Source organism: Cetorhinus maximus, chromosome 19, assembly GCF_964194155.1.
Source record: "Cetorhinus maximus chromosome 19, sCetMax3.hap1.1, whole genome shotgun sequence".
Lineage (NCBI taxonomy): Eukaryota > Metazoa > Chordata > Chondrichthyes > Lamniformes > Cetorhinidae > Cetorhinus > Cetorhinus maximus.
The window spans coordinates 31317386-31334125 of NC_135897.1; positions in this window are offsets into that span (position 1 = coordinate 31317386).

Sequence of the window (16740 nt, forward strand, 5' to 3'; positions counted from 1 at the left end):
GCGCTCCCCACTGACACTTTGGGTGGCAGGGCAGGAAACTCTGCCATCCAAAAAATTCTGCCCAATGGAAAAACATTAAAAATCCCTGTTATTCACTCATTTTTTACATAAATCTCAACCAGATTGTAATTTCAGTTTATCTTTGTGTTTGTTAATTTACCTGTATTTTCTTTTTCCACCTTCCTGTGAATTGTCTTTCCTAAAGGTGCTAAATTTAACACTACTTGTAGTATTCTGGGAGAAGAACTGATGCTTACGGGGCAAGAATGCTCCTCAATTTCCTAATTCTTATAGGATTTATATCTTTTCTTTATTTCCAGGCTTTGGTTACAAAATAAATAATGGCAGTGTTGAATTTAAAAAGAGGCATTACAAAGAGGCGATCTTTGCTGTTATATAATACTCTATCTTTACAGTGGCATTTTTACACTAAACATATCGATATCATTGCCATTGTTCATGTTTGTCAATGGTAAAATCTCATTAACAGGACAAATCACCATTTGGTTTTCAAATTTTGAAACTACGGATACCAATAGATCAGATCTAACCTCTGCAGTCCTGCCACATTCAGCCGTGAACAGTGGTGGACAAATAAACAACTAACTGGAAGAGGAGGCTCCACAAATATCCTCATCCTCAATGATGGGGGTGCCCAGCACATCAGTGCAAAAGACAAGGCTGAAGCATTTGCAACCATATTCAGGCATAAGTGCTACGTGGATTATCCTCCTCGGCCTCCTCCTGAGGACCCCAACATCATAGGTGTTAGTCTTCAGCCAATTCGATTCACTCCATGTGATATCAAAAAATGGCTGAAGACACTAGATACTGCAAAGGCTATGGACCCTAACAACATTCCAGCAATATTACTTAAGACTTGTGCTCCAGAACTAGCTGCACCCCTAGTCAAGCTGTTTTAGTTCAACTACAACACTGGAATCTATCCATCAATGCAGAAAATTGCTCAGGCATATCCTGTCAAAAAAAAGCAGGACAAATCCAACCTGGCCAATTACTGCCCCATCAGCCCCCTCTCAATCATCAGCAAAGTGATGGAAGGTGTTAGCAACAGTGCAATCAAGCAGCACTTACTCAGCAATAACCTGCTCACTGACGCTCAGTTTGGGTTCTGCCAGGGCCACTCAGCTCCTCGCCTCATTACAGCCTTGGTTCAAACATGACAAAAGAGCTGAACTCAAGAGGTGTGACAAGAGTGACTGCCCTTGATATCAAGGCAGCATTTGACCGAGTGTGGCATCAAGGAGCCCTAGCAAAACTGGTGTCAATGCAAATCTGGGGAAAACACTCCACTGGTTGGAGTCATACCTAGCACCAAGGAGATGGTTGTTGGAGGTCAATAATCTCAGTCCCAGGACATCACTGCAGGAGTTCCTTAGTGTAGTGTCCTAGGCCCAACCATCTTCAGCTGCTTCATCAATGACCTTCCTTCCATCATAAGATCAGAAGTGGAGATGTTTAATGATGATTGCACGATGTTCAGCATCATTTGCGGCTCCTCAGATATTGAAGCAGTCCATGTTCAAATGCAACAAGACCTAGACAACATTCAGGCTTCGGCTGATAAGCAGCAAGTAACATTCATACCACACAAGTGCCAGGCAATGACCATCTATACCATGAGAGAATCCAACTATCTCCCTGTGACAGTCAATAGCTTCACTATCGCTGAATCTTCCCACACTATCAATATCCTGGGGGTTACCATTGAGCATTGAACTGGACCAGCCATATAAAGACTGTGGCTACAAGAGCAGGTCAGAGGCTGGGAATTCTACTGCGAATAACTCACCTCCTGACTCCCAAAGCCCGTCCACCATCAACAAGGCATAAGTCAAGAGTGTGATGGGACGCTCTCCATTTGCCTGGATGAGTGCAGCTTCAACAACACTCAAGAAGCTCAACATCACCTAGGACAAAGAAGCCCATCTGATTGGCACTCCATCCACCACCTTCAACATCGACGCACAGTGGCAGCAGTGTGTACCATCGACAACATGCACTGCAGCAACTCAAACTTTGACAGCATCTTTCAAACCTGCAACCTCTACCACCTCGAAGGAAAAGGGCAGCAGCTGCATGGGAACACTAACACCTGCAAATTCCCCTCCAAGCCACACACCACCCTGACTTGAAACTATATCACTGTTCCTTTACTGTCATTGGTCAAAATCTTAGAACTCCCTTCCCAGCAGCACTGTGAATGTACCTATGCTACATGGATTGCAGCAGTTCAAGAAGGCAGCTCACCATCAGCTTCTCAAAGGCAACTTGGGATGGGCAATAAATGCTGGCCCAGCCAGAGAAGTCCACATCCCGTGAAAGAATAAAAAAAATCCAAAAATTTAGTTTTTGTTGCCTTGTCTTCTGTCTATTTGTTTTTTGAAATCATAACCATAGAATTTTCTTGACAGAGCTTTCAAAAACAAGTTTCAATTTATGATTAATTTCCATTATTCAATATCTCTAATTTTTATTTAAGTTTTATGCATAGTTCATTGGCTTGTTTATTCATGAAAAGCTGTGACTAAAAATAACAGCCATAGTAATTGATTTATCTACATCACTTCTTGTTTTCTACGAAGTGTGCTAAAGATTAAAATGTCAACTGCATGAGGAGAAAAATGCTACGAATTTAATTTAAAGTAATTTTAAAGCTTTAGAATCAATTTTTCAGCTTTCTCAATTTATAAATTGAATATTAGCCAAATCAGCGATGTGTGTATGTGGAAGACCATTTGTGACTCAATCCTTACAAGACAATACACGGTTCAACCTTTAACTTACAGATATACTTTTAAACAAATCATACTGATAAGTGGAAAATAATGTCCACAAAAGGCTAATTTAAAACTCCACAAATATCCTCATCCTCAATGATGGGGGAGCCCAGCATAGCAGTGCAAAAGATAAGGCTGAAGCATTTGCAGCCATCTTCAGCCATAAGTGTCGAGTGGTTGATCCATCTCGGCCTTCTCTGAAGGACCCAACATCACAGGTGCCAGTCTTCAGCACAGAAGACAAGGCAACCTAAACCAAGCTTTTGAATTTTTAAAATTCTGTCACGGGATGTGGGCGTCACTGTCTAGGCCAGCATTTATTGCCCATCCCTAATTGCCCTCGAGAAGGTAGTGGTGAGCCGCCTTCTTGAACGCTGCAGTCCATGTAGTGTAGGTATATTCACAGTGCTGCTAATAAATGGAAAATAATGTCCACAAAAGACATAAAATAATATAATTTTAAACATAGTCAATTCATATATTGACTGGATAAATGACCAATTATTTAACAGATTCCTAAAAAAAATGCAACTTAAACTTAGTGCTGCGCTGCTTGATATAAAGTGGCAGAATGTTGGTTCACACTAATTCATCATGCCACCAAGTCTCTAATCTCAGCAGTGAGGAAGTTCAACATGAAGCTCAGGCACTTTCCTAAAGGGGTTGGGGAAGAAAGGGAACAGAAGAACAGAAGGCTCCTTACACAGGTGCCAAGTAAAGTAAAACACTTGAGAGAAAAGAGAAATGTTCATTTGCACTGTGGAGGTTGGAATACACTCTACTATATAATATTGTCTTTTATTTGTTAGAAAAAGAGAAAGAAAAAAATACCAGACTACACAACTGCACACAGCTGGTAGAATTCATATGGGTGGGACACAAGTACGAAGTCAAATCTTCTTATAATCTAACATGGTACATAGGGTTACATTTTTGGAGATCCTATGACATGTGCGGGTTCACATACAGCAGAAACTTATCAGACTTGTAGGCGATTTGCCTCGGGATTTTTCCATCATTAGCAGTGCACCCATATTTTTTCAATAAACCACCTACTGCACGTGAGTTCCTTTTGGTGTTGGTCATAACAAGTTCATCCATGTCTTCGATAGGACATTTATGCATCATTTTGACCTTTGGAAAAACAGATTATTCACTGTTGTGGGAATGTTGCACTGAAAGTAGGAGATTGCAATCTTAAATACTTTACTTTTACTGAATCCAGTCACGTTGAGAGCACTAATAATGGGTCATTCAAGCCAAGCTGTTTTGCCCCATAAGTGAAGAAATCTTATGAGCGGTAAAAGTTGAAGTGTTGAGGGAGTGAAATTCCGTGAAGGTTCTCCAACTTGTCTGTCAAAACTTTAATGGAAGAGTTACGGAAACACCAGGGGAAGAATTTTCCCCCCATCGGGAGGGAAGCGCAGGAGCGGGCGCGGGCAGGCGCGCCTCCGATCGGCACCCCCATTTGGGGGCGCTCTGCCATTTTAAGTGGGCGAGCCAAATAAAGCCTGCCCAGCGTGACGTCTGCCAGGAAGCGTTATGCGCATCCTGTGCAGGCAGCAGGGGGGGGGCGGTTTTCCCTCAGCCGGGAGTGCGCACTTTCATGCATGCGCACGAAAAAGTGCAATGATCTCCCTGAGGTTAAGTGCAGTCTCAAGGAGATCAGCTCAGAATTAAAACTTTGAAGGTAAATGTTGAAAAAATTTCCCTGACATGTCCTCTCATGTGACACTGTCACATGAGTTAGGACATGTCCATCACTTTAACTCAAACATTTATTAATTTTTTTAAAACTCTCATGGAACCTCATCCCACCCGTGGATGAGGTTTCATGCTTTTTATGAAGCCCGCCAGGGCTCCCGGCCTGCCTGCCAACCCTAAGGTTGGACGGGCAGGTCCATTAATTATGTTAATTACTTTTTAAATGGCCTTTATAGGCTGTTGACAGGTCGGCAGACGCACAGCTGATTTGCTGACCTGAAAATGGAGATGATGCGGTGTGACATCGGGAGTTCTGCCTGACATCATCCTGCGTCATTTTACGTGTCGGTGAGCGGGCCCTGCTCCCGGCTTGCCAACCTAAAGATCCTGCCCCAGGAGATAGCAAAATTACTGTTTGCACTTTCCAGAGGGTTTTCATGGCTTTTCTGACAAAGTTGTGGCAATTGAGAGAATCCCATGAATGTCTTCTTCAGTACAATGAACTGCATTTTACACATTTCGTCCATGTTGATATTTTATGCATGGAGGCAACCAAACAATTATATTTATCTGCACAAAAGTTAAATCTAAAGATTGCTTTGTGACATGTAAAGCAGATAAAACCAGGATGTGGGTTTAGGGAAGACAAGAGTCCTAGTAGATTGGAGATCATAAGAGCTTTTGTAGAAGCCATATCAGGCCCTAATGAACAGGTTGCCCCAAATGACCAACTGTTTCATGAAGACTTGGTGATAGCGGAGAGAGTTAAAAGGCTATTACTAAAGTGGAGGTGAGATAGCAGGCAGGAGATGTTCAATACTGGCAGTGGTGCAATTCTTATGGGGCCTAGTGATTAATTGAATGGAGAGTTTTGAGTTGATAATTCTGGTGGCCAGTTGAGGGGTGAATCCTAAACAGAATAACCACCATGTCAGTGAGTAAGATGAACAACAGGGGACAGGTTGTTATTTTTATATTAATTGAGTGTTTAATTACTTGTTCTTCTATAATTAGGAGCAGACTGAAATTGTAGTGGCTGAGTTTTGGAAGTGCATGTATATAACTGAATAAAGAGAATGTTGTCATTTTGTATTCATCAGGAAAGATGCAAGAATGCCAAATTTCAAAGAGAGCAACAATTTTACAGCATGAAAAAAGGGTGCTGATTGGTTGGCCAGTTGTCTCTGATTGGTTGAAGCATTGTCATGGAGAATGCACCAGAGAACTATAATCCCTCAGGTTTTTGTTTAATTCAAAAAGGCACAATGCATGGACATGCTCTTTTTGTCTGCATCTGCCCTGATGAGTGCAAGATGAAAATCTTCAACACCTTTTTTCAGCAATACTCATGTTCTGTACTACAAAGAGGCTATTTATGTCTCTGTTCATAAAGGCTTATAGAAAGTGTAAAGATTAGGCTCCAGCTTCATCCTTTATGACTTATCTTTCTGAAATAGAACACAAGTGAGCATGAGTCAACATGGATAAAGGTGTGCAGCATCTCTAAGGGAGTGTAGGAATGAGGTCATGACCAGGGCATGGAATCACATGAGTCATGGAGAAGCAACAATTGAGACCAAGATCAGATGAGTTGTTTTTAAATTCATTCCTGGGATGTGGATGTCACTGGCTAAGTCAGTATTTAATAACAGAAGGGCAAGAATTTTGCCACAACTGATGAGGTCCTACTGCCAGGGCCAAAAGCAGGAGGTGACCTTGTTTAGGTGGGTGTCAAGGGCAAAGGGGCTTCTTCCTCCCAAATCACCATCCCTATTAAGGATGGCGGCCCACCTCCAAGAACAGCAGGCTCAGTCAGAGGCTGGCAGCTCTACAGACTCAGCAGCACCAAGGAACAGGGGCACCAAGGAACAGGGGCACTGTTGTTGCAAGGGTAATCATTGTTGCAGAAGAGCTGTTCTTTGGACTGTAGCATGCCCAAAAAGGTGAGTACCACTGCTCTGGAGGCCGTCAGGTTTCATTGAGGCAGTCTTCCCACACTGGTGCCCCCCCACCACCACCGTGCAGGCAAAATGCTCGCGAAGGCTGGAAGTGGCCTTTAATTGGCCATTTAAGTGGCTCAGTTAGGCTCATTTACCACCGTTCCTGCCGCTAGCAAAATGGCATGGTGGTGGGAAAATGCTGACACCACTCACCTGCCTCTCACCTGCCACCTTTCCGCCTCTCAGCCCGTCAGATTCAGCCCAAGGGTAGAATTTTATGCTGATGGGATTTTTCGGTCCTGCCAAAGTCGTGGACATTTGAACAGCTCTCTGCATTTTATGCCCTGCCGCGATGTGGGCGATAAAATTCTGCCCCAAGACTGCTATCCATTTTGTACAATAGATATGCCAAAGCATTTCACCATTACCTTCATTTTCTGGTAAACATTTAGGTAAGTAAGGCATATTAATTTATCCAGGCAAATTTTTGGTGTACTCTGTTGATTTTGATTCCTAGTTTAAATTGCAATTTGTGTAGCAGAGTAAAGAATTTGCAAGTGTTTCAGTCACTAAAGGAGCCAGCTTCTTATCAACATTTTATTCTGAGGTGGCTTTATAGCAGCTTAAAATGGGTAGGTGCAGATTTTCACTGTGTGCACATGAAAGTCAATGTATCCTGCAACTAATGTTCAAAGCACAGTGGATTCTGGAGCTGTGCATGGTATAATATTAGTTATAGAGCTTTTGAAGATTACTTTTCAACTGTTATGAAGCAATAAGTAAAAACAAAAACACTGGCACTACACAGCAGGTCTGTCAGCAATTTAAAAAGATAAGAGACAGGTTAACATTTGGATGTTAAAGCAGGATAGTTTTGTCAACAATATCAGCTTGCACTTATATTGAGACATTAATATAAATAAAGATCCCAAGATGTGTCACAGAGGTGTAATTAACGAAAAATGAATGTCAAGCCGGGGAAGGAGATATTAGGTGAAGTTCCAAAAGTTTTGTCAATGAGGTGAGTTTTCAGAAACGTCTAAAAGTAGATGGAGGTGCAGCAAATAAAATAGATGAAGTAAGGGAATTCCAGAGTGTGGGGCTTAAGCTGCTGAAGGCATGGCTGATAATGGTGGGGCAAAGGGAAGGACATGCAAGAGACCAGGTCAGAGAAACATAGAATTATGGTGCTGGAAGCTCCAAAAGTCAGGGAGGGGGTGAGGAAGGAAGGAATTTAAACACAGTACTGAGAACTTTAAATTGAAAGCCTTGGGGACTGAGAGCCATTGTAGGGCAACAAGAACAAGAATCAGTTGTGAGTGGGACATGGTGCAGGAAAGGATACAGGCATCAGAATTTTGGCCGCACTGTTGTTTACAGAACATGAAGAATGGGCCTGGAGAGAATTGAAATAGTGGAGCCTTGCGGCTGATGAGAGCAATACAGAGCAGAAGCAGATGATGTTACAGAAACAGAAATAGATGATATTTTTGATGGTGAGGATATGGGGTTGACATCTCAACTTCAGGTCAAATAGGATGCAGAAGTGGTGAAAAGTAGGTTTTGTCTATGCTCTGCTAAGATACTAGTCTCAGCTGTAGAGCTGTGGATGAACACCAAGTGGAGGGCAAATAACTCCTTGCAGGCAAGAGGAATGATTAACTGAATTCCTTTTGAATGTAACCTTACAGCTGTTTGAAGAACAATGATGAAGAATTGGGAGTAAGTTCCATACGCTTTGATTATTGAAGGTATAGTGACTATAGAACCTGGGGGGGAAAAAGTCTATCTAACCACCACAGAGGCCCTGATACTAATATGAAGGAGCTTCTGAGTAAGAGACCAGGGAGAAGGAGAGTGGAATTGCATGGGTGACGCCTGGAAGTCAAACGAATGGATCGGAATATGCAATCTCAACTCAGTTGTACCAATTAATGTTCACAAGTTCATATTGCATCTCATGACATACAGTCATACAATGCAATAAAGGAAGCGTGCATAATTGGAACTTGGAGATGTTCCAGATGGATGGTGGACTTAGAGCAAAAGCTACAGCCAGGTTCAATAACGCATCCCTGGAATTACTGCTGGGTACAGTTAGGAGCAGGAAGGAGATATTTCTCCCCAGCAATGGGAGAAAGAAACTTGCGGGTCTCATCAAGAAGCGGTTTGATCTAATTGAGGAGGCGAGCCAATGGAGCATAGATTTCAGGTCTTGGATGAAATGTAGGGAGTAGTTTAATGACCTAACTAGGTCAGAAAAAATGAGTTTTTATTTTTATTCATTCATGTGTTTTGCAAGGCCAGCCTTTATTGTCAACTTCTAATGCCCTTGAGAAGGTAGTGGTGAGACACCTTCTTAACCCACTGCAGTATGTGAGGTGAAGGTACATCCACAGTGCTGGTAGGTGGACAGTTCCAAGATTTTGAGCCAGCAACAATGAAGGGATGGTGATGCAATTACACAACAGGATGTTGTGTGATTTGAAGGTGGTGGTGTTCCTATGCGCCTGTCACCCTTGCCCTTCTAGGTAGTAGGGGGTCACAGGTTTGGAAGGTGCTGTCAAAGGACCCTTGACGAGTTGTTGCAGTGCACCTTGCAGATGGTGTTGGGAGTGGTGGAGGGAGTGAATGTTTCAGGTGGACGTGCTGCTGATCAAGTGGACTGTTTTGTCCTGAATGGTGTTGAACCTCTTGAGTGTTGTTGGAGCTGCACTCATCCAGTCAAGTGGGGAATATTCCATCACACTCGGGAGCATAGTGGAAGGTGGACAGGCTTTCAGAAGGCAGTAGATGAGTTACTCGCCACAAGCTCTGATCTGCTCTTGTAGCTACAGTATTTATATGGCTGGTCCAGTTAATTTCTGATAAATTCTAACACCCCACCTCCCCCCTAGGTGGTGGTGTTCCCAAGTATCTGCTGCCCTTGTCCTTCTAGATGATAGTAGTCGTGGATTTGGAAGGTGCTGTCTAAGGAGCCTTGGTGAGTTCCTGCAGTGCATCTTGTAGATGGTACACACTACTGCCACTGTTCATCGGTGGTGGAGGGAGTAAATGTTTGTGGAAGGGGTGCCAATCAAGTGGGCTGCTTTGTCCTGGATGGTGTTAAGCTTCTTGAGTGTTGTTTGAGCTGCACTCGTCCAGGCAAGTGGAGAGTATTCCATCACACTCCTGACTTGTGCCTTGTGGACAGGCTTTGGGGAGTGAGGAGATGAGTTACTTGCCACAGGATTCCTTGCCTCTGACCTACTCTTGTAGCTACAGTATTTATATAGCTAGTCCAGTTCAGTTTCTGGTCAATGGTAACCCCCCCAGGATGTTGATAGTGAGGGATTCAGTGATGGTAATGCCATTGAACATCAAGGAGCAATGGTTAGATTCTCTCTTGTTGGAGATGTTCATAGCCTGGCACTTGTATGGCGCGAATATTACTTGCCACTTGTCAGCCCAAGCCTGGATGTTGTCCAGGTCTTGATGCATTTGCTTCAGTATCTGAGGAGTCATGAATAGTGCTGAACATTGTGCAATCATCAGTAAACATCCCCACTTCTGACCTTATGATGGAAGGAAGGTCATTGATGAAGCAGCAGAAGATGGTTGGGCCTAGGACAGTACCCTGAGGAACTCCTGTAGTGATGTCCTGGAACTGAGATGTTTGACCTACAACAACCATAACCACCTTCCTTTGTGCTAGGTATGACTCCAACCAGTGGGGAGTTTTCCCGCTGATTCCCATTAACTCCAGGTTTGCTAGGGCTCCTTGATGCCACACTCAGTCAAATGCTGCCTTGATGTCAAGGGCAATCACTCTCACCTCACCTCGGGAGTTCAGCTTGTTAGTCCATGTTTGAACCAAGGCTGTAATGAGGCCAGGAGCTGAGTAACCCTGGCGGAACCCAAACTGAGCATCACTGAGCAGGTTATTTCTAAGCAAGTGCCACTTGATAGCACTGTTGATGACCCCTTCCATTGCTTTACTGATGATGGAGAGTAAGCTGAGGGGGTGGTAATCGGCTGGGTTGGATTTGTCCTGCTTTTTGTGTACAGGACATACCTGGGCAACTTTCTACATTGTTGGGTAGATGCCTATGTTGTAGCTGTGCAGGAACAGCTTGGCTAGGGGCGCAGCACGCTCTGGAGCACATGTCTTCAGTACAATTGCTGGAATATTGGCAGGGCCCATAGCCTTTGCACTATCCAGAGCCTTCAGCTGTTTCTTGATATCATGTGGAATTATGGGAAGACTGAGTCTGATGATTGCAAGATTGTGACTTTGCCATAACTAAGTGATATCTCTTTCTCTTCCAGAGCCTGCATGCGTACAACAAACATTGAAGGATATTACAGAATTGTTACAGCACAGAGGGAGGCCATTCAGCCCATTGTGTCTACACTGGCTCTCTGAATAAGCAATTCATTTAGTGCCATTCTTCCACCTTCTCTCCGTAACCCTGCACTTCCTTCTTTTTCAGATAACAGCCTAATTAGAACATAGGAACATGAGAAACAAGAGTAAACCACTTGGCCCCATAAACCTGCTCTGCCACTCAGAAAGATCATGGTTGATTTGATTGTGGCCTTAACTCCACATTCCTTCTGAGGTTGCACCATCACAGGACATACAATTGTGCCCCAGCACAAGTACTCACACTTCAATGGATCCACTTAGAGAATTAGTTGGGTTTTCACCTGGTGATTCACACTTCACAAGTATGCATGAGCAGACAATGGTGGCACAGACAGCTGTGGCTGCCTTAAACAAAATACCACATACCTTATCCGTGGCCTTACAACCCATCACTGAACTTCATCAAGCTAGTCTGAAGTAGAGTGATCGGAATGATCACTGGCCAAGGAGAGGAATGATGGCAAAGGGGACATGAGAACTCCAATCAAAGGGCTCCCACTTATCAGCCATTGCACATTCGCTGCCTGCCCACCCACTCGCTCAGCCACCACTGAGTCTGGTCAAGTCTGCCCCTACACAGATACAGGTAGAACAGTCTCTGTACAAATAATTTTATGTACAGAATAAATATCCAGAATACATTACAAAGCAGTGTCAGCCAGGATGTGCCATAATGCATGGTGGCTCAGATGATGTAATTAAACCAACAAGTCAAAGCAAATTACAGCTTCATGCTAAATGCTATGTAACATCCAAGATGCTCCTTGGATATTAATGAGCAAGTTTTCAGGTAATCTGTAATGGGAACAAGTTGCACTGTTCTATTTTTAACATTTTGTTCTCTTAACCTACGCGATTGCCATGTGATTTTATGTTTAATCTCATAAGCACGACAAAATTACAAATGACTTATTTGACGGTTATTAAGGATAAATTCTGCAAGGCTCTGCTCCAGACATGGAGGTCAATGCATCCAATTCACAACACTCCCAATTTTCTGTTGATTAAGATTAGTGGAAGCAAATCAATTAACTAAAATTAATCCTCAGAAAATCTTGCATCTCTGTGCTCCTGTGTAGCAAAATTTACCCTAAAACATCAGTCCATTTCTGTGATCGAAATATAAATGATATCATTTGAGTTTTCATAATATATCTTCTCTACTTGCAACTCAACACGTGTCAATCCATTAGTAAAGACACCAGTGGTAAACAAAATAATTTTGTAGAGAATGTATTATAAGGCAGTGTCAACTAGTTTGTCCTATCAGGCAGTAACATATAGAGTGGGTCAGGTGATATATGTATCAATTCCATATATAAAAATATATAAATAACTCCCCTCCTGCTTGTGAAATGCAGCACCAGGACAATTTTGTCAGATGGAATAATTTTTGGGGGTCCATCGACTGTATCATAAGTGTGGAAATACATTAGCCTGGTTAAGAAACTCTGAACAAAGCTATTGAGAAATTCTAGTCCTGCTAAAATTTCTGTTTGCTTGATACAGGCCACATTCCACTTACCTAAATCCAGAGAGCTTTAGGTACAGATTAATGGAGCACAGGCTTAAAACCCACAAGTTTGTGCAGGGATATTTCTGGAGTATAATTAGATGAAACCAAGTAGCTTACCAGTGCAGAGCACAAATAAGCATCCCACTTCTAGTCAACTCAAACTATTCTTTATGCAATGTGATCACAAACCGCTAATTGAAATCCTGAAATCCAATGAAACAATAACAAATTTAATTTACTCAGTTGCCTTGAGATAGGGACCTTGTCATTAATCTTTATTCAAGGTCAGTTTTCAGTTCGACCTTGTTTGGGTTTATTCCAATTCTTTTGAAGCTGTTCTTGAGTTTTACTAAGTTTTGCTAGCTGATATGTGTGATGTTGTACAATAAAGTGTACCAAACTAGGACCAAATAAAGAAACATACATTTTCTCTGGCAATGTATGCATGGGCTATTCCAACTTTGACCCAGGGCCATTTGTGTTCTGAATCACAGATGTATGAGCACCTCTGATTCATCCTAATGCAATCGACTCAGTTTCATTTATGCTAATTTTGCTTAAACAATTGGTTTTAGGTATTTCAGTTAGCTAGGCCTGAGGGTTTGGAACATTCAGGCTTGAATATACTGGCATTATTCCAAGGAAAGAAGATTGTTCTCTCAATTATAGAATCAACAACAACACCTTGTATTTATTTATTTGAATTCTGCTTAATAAAATGTCCCGAGGTACTTCACAGGAGCATTGTAAAGCAAAATTTGATGCCGAGCCACATAATGCATATTAGGGCAGGTGACCAAATCTTTGATCAAAGAGATAGGAGTGTATTATCGGGGTCAATTGGCTTATTAAAAAGCCCAATTGACCCTTGATTATTTATTTAAATATGGTGGGCCAGCTGCCGATTTGGGTCCCCGTATTATAGGTATGAGTTCGGGGTGGGCAGGAAGGTGGTTGGATGGGCACCAGCCCTATTTTACGTGTCACCCCACCAAAAACACGCCCAGCGGGGCACTTAAATTGCAGCCCATGTCTTCAGTCCCCTCTACAAACTCTATCAAACTTTATTCCCTAGCCCAAGACTCCAACCCTCTGCCTGGCAACTGTCTGAGGCTGATCCAGACTCTTCGCAACCTTCATGTCACATTGGCTATGAGATGAACTTACGTTGAAGGAGCATCTCAAAGGAAGAAAGATTGTTGAGAGGCAGAGAGGGATATGAAAGGAATTCCAGAGCTAAGGGCCCTGGCAGTTGAAGGCAAGATCACCAATGGTGGAGTGATCAATATCAGAGTGTTCAAAAGGCCAAAATTAGAGGAGCACCGATATCTCAGAGGGTTGTGTAGCTTGAGGAGACTACATAGGTCAGGAAGGGTGAGATCATGGAGGGATTTGGATTTCAAAAATAGAGGCACTGCTTAACTTGGAGCCAATGCAGATCAGTGAGCACAGGAGAAAAGGGTGAATGGATTTGGTGCCAGTGAGAAGACGGGCAGCAGAGTTTTGGATGACTTTGAGTTTATGGAGAGTGGAAGCTGGAGAGAGTTGGAATAGTTTATGGAAAGTGGACCAGGAGAGAATTGGAATAGCGAACTCTAGAGGTAACAAAGACATGGGTTATAGTTTCAGCAGCAGATGAGCTGTGGCAAGGGGAAGAGTCAGTGATGCTATGGAGGTGGAAATAGGCAGTCTTTGTGATTACATGTATATGTGTACATAAGTTCATCTCATAGCCAATGTGACACAAGGTTGCGAAGAGTCTGGATTAGCCTCAGACAGTTGCCAAGCAGAGTGTTGGAGTCTTGGGCTAGGGAATAAAGTTTGATAAAGTTTGTAGTGGGGCCTGAAGACATGGGCTCCAATTTAAGTGCCCTGCTGGGCATATTTTTGGTGGGGTGACACGTAAAATAGGGCTGGTGCCCATCCAACCACCTTCCCGCCCACGCCGAGCTCATATCTATAATACGGGGACCCAAATCGGCAGCTGGCCCGCCATATTTAAATAAATAATCAAAGGTCAATTGGGCTTTTTAACAAGCCAAATGACCCCGATAATGCACTGCCCACGCCATAAAACAGTTGGTGTGGGCAGTTGGGCGAGACTGGGCAGGACGATTTTTTAAAAAACTCTTCAAAGAACAGAAATGAAGCAGGGTGGGGGGTACTATCTTCGGAGGCCACCCTTTGTGGGTCAGGGAGCGGCCCCCCCTAAGATAGAACCCCCCCCACCTTTTCTGTCTGCCAACCTGCTCCATAACACACCATCCCTCCTCCCCTCACTAATCTGCTCAAATCCTCCCTGCCCAAGACCCTAGACTTAGCTGGTTCAGGGATCCATTGGGCCTTCTTCTGCCTCATTCTGGTCTCGGCAACGCCCACTAATGCGCTCTTGGCACTGCCAGGACTGATGGAGCTGCCAGCCAATGGGATTTGCTGGCAGCTCCCGAGGACGGGACCTTCCTCCCCACTAAGGGCCGGAAGTCACACACTGCACCAATTTATCTTGCCTGCAGCACGTTATGGTTGTGGGGCTGGTGTGAAGTGGGTTGTCTCCACACCGACTTTGATTCCTGGGGGGGGAGGTGACGAGCCAACCATCCCTACCTCCCCCCAGCCCCCCAACCCTCGTAATGTTCTGCCCATGGACTCGGTCTTAGAGTCGTGGAGTCATAGAGGTCTGCAGAACAAGAAAAGGCCCTTCGACCCATTGAGCCTGCGCCAGCCAAACAAGCATCTAACTATTCTAATTCCATTTTCCAGCACTATGCCCATAGCCTTGTATGCCATGGCATCACAAGTGCACATTCAAATACTTCTTAAATGTTATGAGGGTATCTGCCTTTACCACCCTTTCAGGCAGTGAGTTCCAGATTCCCACCACTCTCTGGGTGAAAAAATTCTTCCTCACATCCCCTCTAAACCTCCTGCCCCTTACCTTAAATCTATGCCCCCTGGTTATTGATCCCTCCACCAAGGGGAAAAGTTCCTTCCTGTCCATCCTATCTATGCCCCTCATAATTTTATACTCCTCAGTCATATCCCCCCTCAATCTCCTCTGCTCCAGGGAAAATAACCCCAGCCTATCCAATCTCTCCTCATAACTAAAACTCTCCAGCCCAGGCAACATCCTGGTAAATGTCCTCTGCACTCTCTCTAGTGCAATCACATCCTTCCTATAATGCGGATTCCAGAACTGCACACAATACTCTAGCTGTGCCTAACCAGCGTTTTATACAGTTCCAGCATAACCTCCCAGCTCTTACATTCTATGACTTGGCTAATAAAGGCAAGTATCCCATATGCCTTCTTAACCACCTTATCTACCTGTCCCACTACATTAAGGAACCAGTGGACATACACACCAAGGTCCCTCTGATCCTCAGTACTTCCAGGGTCCTACCATTCATTGTGTATTCCCGTGCCTTGTTTGTCCTGCCCAAGTGCATCATCTCACACCTATCCAGATTAAATTCCGTTTGCCACTGATCAGCCCATCTGACCAGCCAGTCTATATCCTCCTGTAATCTAAGGCTATCCTCCTCACTATTTACCATCCCACCAATTTTCATGTCATCCGTGAACTTACTGATCAACCCTCCTACATGCAAGTCTAAATCGTTTATATATACCACAAACAGCAAGGGACCCAACACCGATCCCTGTGGAACCACACTGGACACAGGCATCCAGTCACAAAAACACCCCTCGACCATCAGTCTCCCAACCTTTAATTGTGAATCCTACTGCATGCATGTTAAACAGTGGAAGCAGCAAGCTACAAAGAGAACTAGGCAATCCTGTGCCCACTGGGTCAGATCAAAGCTTTGTAGACTTCTAACCTCCAGCTGTGAATGGTGGTGAGCAATTAAACAACTAACCGGAGGAGGAGGCTCCATAAACATCCCTTCGTCAATGATGGGGGAGCACAGCACATCAGTGCAAAGGACAAGGCTGAAGCATTTGTACCCATCTTCAGCTAGAAGTGCCAAGTGAATGATTCAGTTTGGCCTCTCCTTGATGTCCCCAGTATCAGCAAATTGAGTTTTAAGCCATTTCGAATCACATGAGTGAAATCAAGAAATGGTTGAGCAGGATACTGAAAAAGCTATGGACCCCAATAACATCCTGGATGCGATGTGAAGACTTGTGCCCCAGAACTAACTGTGTCCTTAGCCAACCTGTTTCAGTATAACTGCACCACTGGCTAACGTGATAAAGTGGAAAATATCCCAGGTATGTCTTGTCCACAAAAAGCAGGACAAATCCAATCCAACCAATTAGATCAATCTACTCTCAATCATCAGCAACGCGATGAAGGTATCATCAACAGCGTTATCAAGTGACACTTATTAACCAATATCCTGCTCACAG